The sequence below is a fragment of the Miniopterus natalensis genome, chromosome 4, assembly GCF_054644295.1.
Source record: "Miniopterus natalensis isolate mMinNat1 chromosome 4, mMinNat1.hap1, whole genome shotgun sequence".
NCBI classification, from domain to species: Eukaryota; Metazoa; Chordata; class Mammalia; order Chiroptera; family Miniopteridae; genus Miniopterus; species Miniopterus natalensis.
Window position 1 is genome coordinate 64,153,249 of NC_142084.1, and position 10,006 is coordinate 64,163,254.

A 10,006-nucleotide genomic window follows, 5' to 3' on the forward strand; every position below is an offset into this window, starting at 1 on the left:
TGGTGGTTGCACAACGTAAATGCACTAAATGCCACTGAGCTGTTTACTTAAAAATGGTTAATTTTAGCCTGGCCCACATGGCTCAGTGGTTGAGCATTGACCCATGAACCAGGAGGTCATGGTTTGATTCCCGGTCGGGGCACATGCCTGGGTTGCAGGCTGGATACGCAGTAGGTGGCGTGCGGGAGGCAGCTGATCAATGACTCTCTCATCATTGATGTTTCTCTCTCTCCCTGTCCCTCTCCCTTCTTCTCTCTGAAATCAATGAAAACATATATTTTTAAAAAATGGTTATGTTCTGGGGAGGGAGGGAGGGAGGGAGGGAGGGAGGGAGGGAGGGAGGGAGGGAGGGAGGGAGGGAGGGAGGGAGGGAGGGAGGGAGGGAGGATCAGATCTGGGCACTGGCATGATTCTGGAAAGGGGCATCAGCCACAGGCCAGCCTTTGCAGGGGCCACAAAGGGCACAGGCTTTCTTGCCATATTTGCAGTCATCAGGAAAAGGCAATAGGGCAAGGCAAATGGGTGTCCAGAGCCCTGCCCCTCGCTCTTCGAAAGGCTCAGACCCCTCATTTCTCCGTCTGTGACAGCCCCACTACCCTCCAAGCTTCCGCAAGGAGGCCCATGGAGCAGGGGTTCTGTGTGCTTGAAGGCCCCCTGCCCTCTGCCACAGAACAGGCTGGGCAGGTGGTTGGTCCTATAAGCTCTGTCCACCCCGGTTTGGGGTCCCATTTTAATGCTCACTTCTTGTGCCCCAGCCTGGAGCCTCCCATCTGGCCCGTCTTCTAGGCAACTGCTTCTTCTAAACACAGCTTTCCTGCACACAGAAATCACCTGGCATAGCAGTCACCGTGGCCCATCACTATTGTGGCCTCAAGACCCAGCACAGAGCAAGACACAGAGGAGAAAGTGCCAAGTGGACAGGCAAGTGAACAGATGGGATGGACCGGTGGATGGCAGCAGAGCCACCAGCAGCAGAGCCAGGAGGATCCATGGGTTTCTGGGCCTCGGGTTTGTCCCTGGCGCTTATTTCAGCAAAGGCCTCATGGGCCCTTTCCCCTGACCTGAAGACCCTGTCCAGACCACTAGGAGAGTGATCAGCTTTGCCAATTTGCAGGGGGCTTCCCCAGTTTTAGTACTGAAAGTCATGCATCCCCAGGAACTCTCAGAGCCAGGCAGACCCAGATGGTTGCTTATCCCAGCTGCTTGTCTTTTGGGGGCCACAGAAGAGAATGAAAGAGCCTGCAGGCTGGAGGTCAGGAGGGCATGAGTTCTGGTCCCGCTTGTTCACCAAGTCGTGTCCCTAATGACTCAGAATCCAGAGTCCTTGTATATTGGAGCAACATTTGAATTGCTCCTCACTTCAAACAAACAAACAAGAACTAGAGGCTAGATTCCCCATAGGGGGCATGCAGGAGGCAGCCCTTTGATGTTTCTCTCTCTCCCTCTCCTTTCCTCTCTCTCTCTAAAATCAATAAAAACATAAAAACATTTTTTTTTTAAAAAAGACACTGTCATGGGCTGAATTGTGACCCCCAAATTCAAAAGTTGAAGCCCTGACCCCCAGGACTTCAGAACATGACTGTATCTAGAAGTGATTAAACAGGTGATTAAGTTAAAATGGGGTCGTGAGGGTAAGCCTTAACCCATTATGACTGGTATCCATATAAAAAGAAATTTGGACACACAGAGGGACCCTGGGGCGCATGCATACAGTGGGAACACAGAGAGAAGATGGCCATCTGCAAGCCCAGGAGACCTAAGAAGGAACCAGCCCTGCAAATCCACAAAGACAGAAAGTGTATTCTTGGTTGCCAAGAGCTGAGGAGTGGGGAGTGGGGTCTGACTGGTAATGAGGATGGGGCTTCTTTGGGGGGAGAATAAAATATTCTAAAATTGATTGTAGTTGATGGCTGCACAACCCTGTAAAGGTGTAAAAAAAATTGAAGTGTACACATTAAACAGGTAAATTGTATGGTATGTTAATACTATCTCAATAATGCTGTCTAAAAATCCTTTAGGACTTAATAAAAAAAATCCAATGTGACTTTTATTTAATTCAGTGGCATTTTCAACATACGTGACTTTAATAAGAATTACATTAATGCCCATTTGCTCATTAACAGCACATCACTGTCATGCTAATCAACTGGACATATATTTGGGACACTAAACATTATTAGTTCATTCAACAAATGTTTATTGGGTGTGTAGTATATGTATTGACAAACTATGGCCCATGGGCCAAGTCCAGCCCACTGCATGTTTTTGTATAGTCCTTGAGATAAGAGTGATTTTACATTTTTTAAATGATTGGAAGGGTTTTAAATTTCATGACATATACAAATTATATAAAATTCAAATTTCAGTGTCTATAAATATTTATTGGCACAGTGCCACCCCTGTATGGCTGCTTTCAAATTACAATGGCAGAGCTGAGTAGCCGTGACAGAGATCCTCTAGTCTGCTAGGCTGAAAATAGTTACTTTTTGTCCCTTTGCAGAAAATGTCTGCTGACTGGTGTGGTGTATGCAAGGAATGGAGTGGAGAGCCACAGGGAAAGGCAGCCTCAGGGACAAGCTGTGACTGAGGTCACTGTGTCCTGGTGAACAGGTGGGAGCTGGAGCAGGACCAGGAGGAAGCACCTGGTGGGCCTGCCAAGGCTTGCCCCTTGCACAGGCACGGAGCAGATCTGCCTGTCACTGGGCCCAAAATAGTGTGGGACGGGATAGGGACATGGGAGAGGTGGTTCTGGGGCAGCCAGAGTCCTGCCTGGCCACCCATACACCTTGGTCATTATGAGAATCCTAGCAATAGAGTGACCAACTCAAAATCAGAAGACAAGTGTCAGCGAGGATGTGGAGGAATTGGAGCCCTCATTCACTGCTGACTGGGATGAAAAATGGGGAGCTGCTATAAAAAGAGTTTGGGGATTTCTCAAAAAATTAAACATGGAATTACCATGCAACCCAATAGCTCCACTTCTGGATGGAATTAAAAGAATTAAAGCCAGGTCTCAAACAGATATTTGTATACCCATATCCATAGCAGCACTGTTCACAGCGGCCAAAAGGTGAAAACACCCAAATGTCCATCAACAGACAAGAGGATAAACAAAATGTGGTCCCTCCAGATTATAGAATATTACTCAGCCTTAAAAAGGAAGGAAATTCTGACACCTGCTACTATGTGGATGAACTTTGAAGACACTGTATTCTGTGAAAATAGGCCAGACACAATAGGACAAATACTGTGTGAGTCCCTACAGGAGGTCCCTAGAGGAGTCAGATCCATGGAGACTGGAGGCAGATGGCGGGAGCTGGGGGGGGAGGGGGGTTAGTGTTTAGTGGGGACAGAGTTTCACAGGGAAAATGAAAAGTTCTGGAGATGGCGGTGAGATGACTGCACAACAATGTGAATGTGCTGAATGACACTGGACTGGATACTTAGGAATGGTTAGGATGGTGCCTTTCATGTTGTTTGTATTTCACCGCAATTAAAAAGAAGGATAGGGTGACCGCGTCATCCCAGAGGTGGAGAGTTTGACCAGAGCTGTCCCAGTTTGGGCACTGAGAGTTCCCTGTCCTGGGAAGCCCCAATCCCAGGCAAACTGGGACAGTTGGGCACCCTGATCAGAACCCACCCTGAGAGGTCAGGTTATTCTATGACCTGTCTCTCCAGGACCCAGAGAGGGAAATCCACCTGCCCAAGGTCATTCACTCAGCAAAGCCGAGATTTAAACGCAAGTCTGTCAGACGCTGACCCCGTAGCCTTCTGCAGCCAAGGGTGCATGACGAAGGCGCTCACCCTCGCTCCATCTGGCCTTCCATCTCTCACCCATATCCCAGAAAGAGTTGTCTGCTTCCTCCCAGAACCACCTGAGGGGCCCAGAGAACCAGGCTCCAATGCTGGCAGCTCCGGGCACAGGGATGACATCACTAACCTGGACCTTTCCTGCAGCACCTGCCCTCCCCAGACAGAACCTGAGAAAAACGCAATGCTCCCCATCCCGTTTCCACCACGTACCCCCTAGGGTGTACCCCCAGTCAGTTCTCCCCAGGCCCCAGGACAGGACACCCCAAGACTGAGCAGCCCAGAGCATGAGTGGGTGGCTCCACAATCCAGCTGCCTGGAGGGATGTAATGTGCCACCTCTGTGACTCAGTTTCCTCACCTAGGTACTTAGTACTCTCATCACTTCGGTGCCCGCCCCTAGGCAGGCCCTGTGAGCACAAAATGGGGGTGAGGCATTGGCATCTGCTGGACACCTGTCCAGTGATCAAGAGGGCCTGGAATTCTCTCCACCATTCTGCCACAAGTACAATTTATTCCGGTTTGCTGGTGACAAAACTGAAGCGGACCTTGCCCGAGGCCACACACAAAGGTGGAGACAGGGTCCCAGGCCAGGTTGGTGTGCCTGGGATCCCAGGCTGTGTCCACTGTGGAACCTTGAGAAGTCCCTTCTGAAGCCACTCCTCCTCCTCCTCTCCTCACGACAGGGACAGGGCCAAAGACCCCCAGATGACCACTTTTATATTTATTAGTTTTCCTTGCAAGTCTTGCTTATTTTATTGATTTTAACTAAATTCGTTTGAAGAGGAAACTTTATGGTAGCATTGGTATTAATGGAAAAACCTGTTTCCTAATACGCACTAGAATGAAGCATCTAACTACTAAAGTTGAATGTCTGCCCACTTATCACCTAACATCAGCCCCAGGAATGCCCAGCACTCAGCACCCAAGACCTTTAAGGCCAAGAACAGCCTCAGGGCAGTGGTTCTCAGCTGACAGTGATCCTGCGCCCAGGGGACACTGAACAATATCTGGAGACATCTGTGTTTGTCATGACTGAGGGTGTTCCTGGCATCATGAGGGTGGGGGCCAGGAATGCTACTTGATACCTCACAGAGGGCAGGGCAGCCCCTCACAAAGAATGACCCAGCCCCAGTGTCCACGTGAAGAGAGGAGACCCTGTCCTAAGGGCAGAGAACTGGCTCAAACCGCCATCCCCTGGAGGTGCCCGGAGCAGTGTGACTCACTATACAGAGAAGGCCCCGGGAAGGGGCTGAGAGTCCAGGACAGGAACAGACCCTGACACACAAACTCATGTGCCCGCTGTCCCGTGGCTGACACCCTCCCGGGCCAAGTCTTCTCCCTCCCTGAGGAACTTGGGCAGGCCAGGCCTGCCTGCAGCCCCCCTTCTTTGGTCCTTATAGGGCCCTGGGGTGCCAGCGACCTCACCATGTGGAGAGGTGCCTCTGCCTCAGGGTTGGAGGGCTGAGGTGGGTGGGCAGGAACCCACTGAGCTCTTCCCTAGAAACTGGCCCCTCTGCAGATCCCTCAGTTCCAAAGCCTATCTGAAGCCCCACCCCAGCCCACCACAGACAGACAGACAGACAGACAGACAGACAGACAGGCGACCTTCCATACAAAGTGCCCCAACTGGCAACCCCTAGCCCCAGAACACTCACCCCATCAGTACTCTGTCCTGGGCCCTGCCCCAAATGCCCTAACAGCTTTGAAGGGAAAAAAAACGCTGAAATCCACAGCACTGGTGGAGGCAGAGGCCTCAGGAGGTGGGAGGCCAGGCTAAGTGCCCATATCCCCCCCGCCCTCACTCTCACTCTATCTCAGGACCCCACCCCCACCCCCAGCATTTGCCACTCACATCAAGTATCACTCAGCTAGCCTCTTAATCAGCAGTTACTCTGCTGGCACCCTCACCCCCACATATGCCTCATCAGAGCCAGAGCAGTCACCTCCGAAGGCCATCCCTACTGCCCATCCTTCCAGCTGCCAGGAACCTGAGGGGGTGTCCTTGGGGCCAACTCGGGGGGGTCTGCCAGTGCCTGGGAGAGGAGTGGATTGACAAGGACAGACAGGAGTGGCTGATGGCCTCAGCCACCACATGCCCTCCACCATCACCCAGGAGCCCCCCAAATCCACCTAGCAAATTCTGGTGGTCTGGGGGTACCCAAGAACTTACTGCCTCCCTGTTCCCTTGGAGCACCTCTGGCATTTAATAAGGTCACCAAACAACTGACCTTGGGGGACGGGGGAGGACGGCGTGGGGTGGGGCAGCTCCCAGAGCATAGGCGTCTTGGAGTTCAGTAGATGCAAACGGGGCTCATTCTGCGCGGGCCTGTAAAGGGATCTTCAAAATATAAAACCCCAGGGGGTGGGGGGACACCAGGATGTCTGGGGACAGGGGTAGGGGCAGGGGAGTGAGGGAGCCCCAACCTCAGTTCCTGCCGTTCACTCCCCAAGGGGAGCCAGCGCTGTGGCCACATTACCGCAAGACACACATGCATTCTGGAGTCACCTGTCCCAGGGCGGGGGGTCCCTGGCTCTGTCCCCTCTAGGACACGGAGAATAAATGAAGAGGAGGCCCAGCCCCCTCCTCCTCCACTTCCTCCTCCTTGCTGCCCTCTTCCCCACTGGGATGGGCCCCCAACTGCCTGGGACAGTTAAATGCCACCAAGGCTGTGTTTCAGATGTCCTTTGCATGGGGTATGTAGTTTCACCATTGTTCTGTGTCTTACTTTTCTGGCCATCAAGTGGGGTAGGGCAGGGGGATGGGGGGAGATGGTTTTGGTACTTACTTTTCTTTTTCTCTCACAACGGGGGTGGGGGCTAAAGATCTCAAGGGCTGAAGGAGCCGCTGGGGGCTGGCAGGACTAGCTTTATAGGGGCCACCCCCCCCATCCAGGCTGGTGCACCCTGGTTATTAATAGCGGCCGCAGGTTCTTGCCCAAGTATGGTCAGGAGTGTGACAGCTGTGAGTTTAGCTGGCACCTACTCATGACCACTGGGCCTGGGGAAGATGGCACGGGGACTGCCCTCTGACCTAAGAGAGAGGGGCAGCACTCTGCTGGACCCAGTGTAGTGTGGTGACTCCTGCAATCCAGCCCCTAAATCTACTAAGACTCATGCTTAGGGGACACTGAGTATGTGCTGGACTCTGATGTACCCTTTCCTTCCACTCTCACCTTCACCCTAGGAGGCAAATAGAACCATTGTCCCTGAGGGAGGGCAAGACTGGCACAGAGAGAGGTGGCATCTTTACCAAGAGCAGGAGCCCAATCAGGCTGGTTTCAAACCCAGGACAGTCTAACTCATAGGTGGTGTGTGAAAAACCCCAAGCTGTGATGTAAGGCCTAAAATTAGGGCTCCACTGGCCTCCCCACTGCACCTTCCGCGGAGGAGGTCTGCTTGCCCAATGTCCTCCTGACTGAGGGACAGGGACAGGGCCCAGTGTCTGCTGATCCCCAAGTAGTGGGTTTCACATCCTTGCCAGCCTGCAGAATCGTTCAAGTCAGTGATTGTGATCAATGTGCCTGCCCTTACCACCCCATGTCTTTCTCTGCAGCCAGTGCGTGTTGATGTCTGTTTGGAGAATTCATCCTCCTTAGGAATGCCAGCTTTGGTGTTCTCTGAGCTTGGTCCAGCCCTGAGACTCTGATTTGATTGGCTTTACCATCAACATTTATGCAGCACTTGATGGTTATAAAACCCCTCTACAAGTTCCCATTTAATCCTCATGGGTCTCGGACAGAGAAAGGAGAAACTACTACCATTTTGCATCTGGGAACATCAAGGCCAGGAGAGGGCAATATGCTGCCAGAGATCACTCTGCGGTTTAGAGGTAGGGCCAGCAGTGGAAGCCGGGCCTCCTTTACTCACCCTGCTGTGCATGATCTTTGCTTTGAGAGAAACACCTTCCAAAGAACTTCACACACACACTGCAGCCAAATCCTAAGCCAATGTACAGGTAGGTCTGACCTGGCACCTGACAGCCAGAGGAATGAAATTCATGGATCCCACAGTTCCTGCATCCAACCCATCTTAAGAAGGAGGCAAGAAGACATTCCAATTTTGCATAAGGCAAAACCAGACAACAGGGAGCCCTCACTCCACAGATTTGCTGAATGGTCCACTCTCCCCAGAACAGAAGGAAGGTGAGGGCCCGGCACTAACACACATCCCCAGGCACAATCGCAGAAAGAAAAGGGAATGAAGGCACAGCAAACGGACAAGGTGCTAAGAAAGGGGACATGAGCAGAAGTTGAATAGTTCAATAAATTGGCAAGCGGTTGTGGTGTGCCTTTGTCAGTGTATTACCCAGCTGCTGCTGCTGCAGAACAAATCACCACAAACTGTGGCTTAAAACAACATGCGTGGCATCTCACAGTTTCTATAGGTCAGGAATCTGGGCATGGCTTACCTGGGTCTTCTGCAAGGTCTCTCCAGAGGCTGCAATCCAGGTGTCAGCCAGGGCTGGGTTTCATCCATCAGAAGGCTCAAATGGGGAGGGATCCACATCTTTTTTTTAAGTAAGAAAATACCACGGCTTTATTTATTATTTTTTTAATAAATAATAGCCCTGCCTGTTGGCTAAGTAGAAAGGTTGTACACAGTTCTCATGAGTAAACAAGATTTACCTGCTTCATAATGCATACCACAGTGGCAAAGAAGTGATATAAAGAGGGTAAAAGTATAATGCTCTCACCTTCATAGCAGTAAAATGCAAAATAAAACAAAAAGTAAATTAACTTAATTAGTGCTGGCTATTCCCACAGGGGGAAAACATGAGGACTTTAAATTAATCCATTTCTTGTATAGGATAAAAACAATTCCATTAGGCTGAGCCACCTTCACTCCTCTCTCTAGCTCCCCCATCTGAGTCAGGAGCTTTTGCTTTAGAGTCCATGAGATAAGAAAGGGAAAAGTCTTGAAGGACCAGAAAACCTGGCTTTGGTGAGGCACCTACATGCAGCAGTGTCACATATGGAAGTTGACAACTTACTCAGCATTAGTCCTCTGCACAGAAATAGCAAAGGGCTCAAAAGGGTGAAAGGTCAAGTCAACAAAGGTTTCCTACAGTGTGGTTGATGGGGTGGCCCAATAAGCCTGCCTGGATCTGAACCTTGAGCAGACCAGAGTCCTGGGCATAGAACATGATAGGGCTGCTCTATGACTGACACCACCTGTCATTGTAGCTGAAGATTGACAAACCAAGGTAGGGGCTACTACTGTAAGAGTGGGCGCTGATGCCCGGCCGGGCGTGGCTCAGCGGTTGAGCATCGACCTAGGATCCAGGAGATCGCGGTTTGATTCCTGGTCAGGGCACATGCCCGGGTTGCGGGCTCGATCCCCAGTCGGGGGCGTGCAGGAGGCAGCCGATCAATGACGACTCTCTCATCATCGATGATCGATGTTGCTACCTCTCTCTCTCTCCTTTCCTCTGAAATCAATAAAGATATATAAAATAAAATAAAAAAGGTGGCACTGATGGGAAGCTGAGCCAGCCATCACGTGCTGCCTCGTGTGCCCTCTGTACTTGGTGTTTACAACAGTGTCTGTAAGCCGGCACTGGATCTGCTGTGGAAAATTGTTGCTGGAAGCTGAGCAGGAAACTGGACTTCACTGTTCAGGGTAGCATTACAGGAGAGATCACGGAAGTTCTCAAAGAGCTCCAAAAGCTCATCTGACATATTCTCAGACATAACGATCATCTCTGTTATCACCACATTGTATATCACAAAGAAAGATGCCTGTGATGGATCAGTGACCCTCAGGGTTACTACAAGCTCACTAGCGTACTTGATAAATAGATGATTTCCTTCAGAAACTGTATTTTCCACACGCGCAACTCACCTCTATTGCCTCTGCTGAATCCTGTTGGATAGAACCTGCCACTCTCAAAGGAGTGAACAGAGGGAGGCAGGGGTCCTTGGGGTGCATCTCAGAGTCTGCCTGCTGGTGAGGTGCTTTATGATCCCAAAGTGGCTCCCCATGCCCTTGACAGATTGAGTAAACTGAGGCTGCACTAGCTGAGGCCCTTAAGATAACCCAGGTCAGGAGAATGGGGCAGAAATCCTCTCCAGAACAAGGACACCTGCCTGTTCTCCAGATTTAGCCCTGCAGCATGATGGACCCTGCATACTGAAAGGGTAGGTGTGAGTCCAAGTGAGTTTCGGTTTCTCCAGTCTTAATCAGAAAGGCTAGGT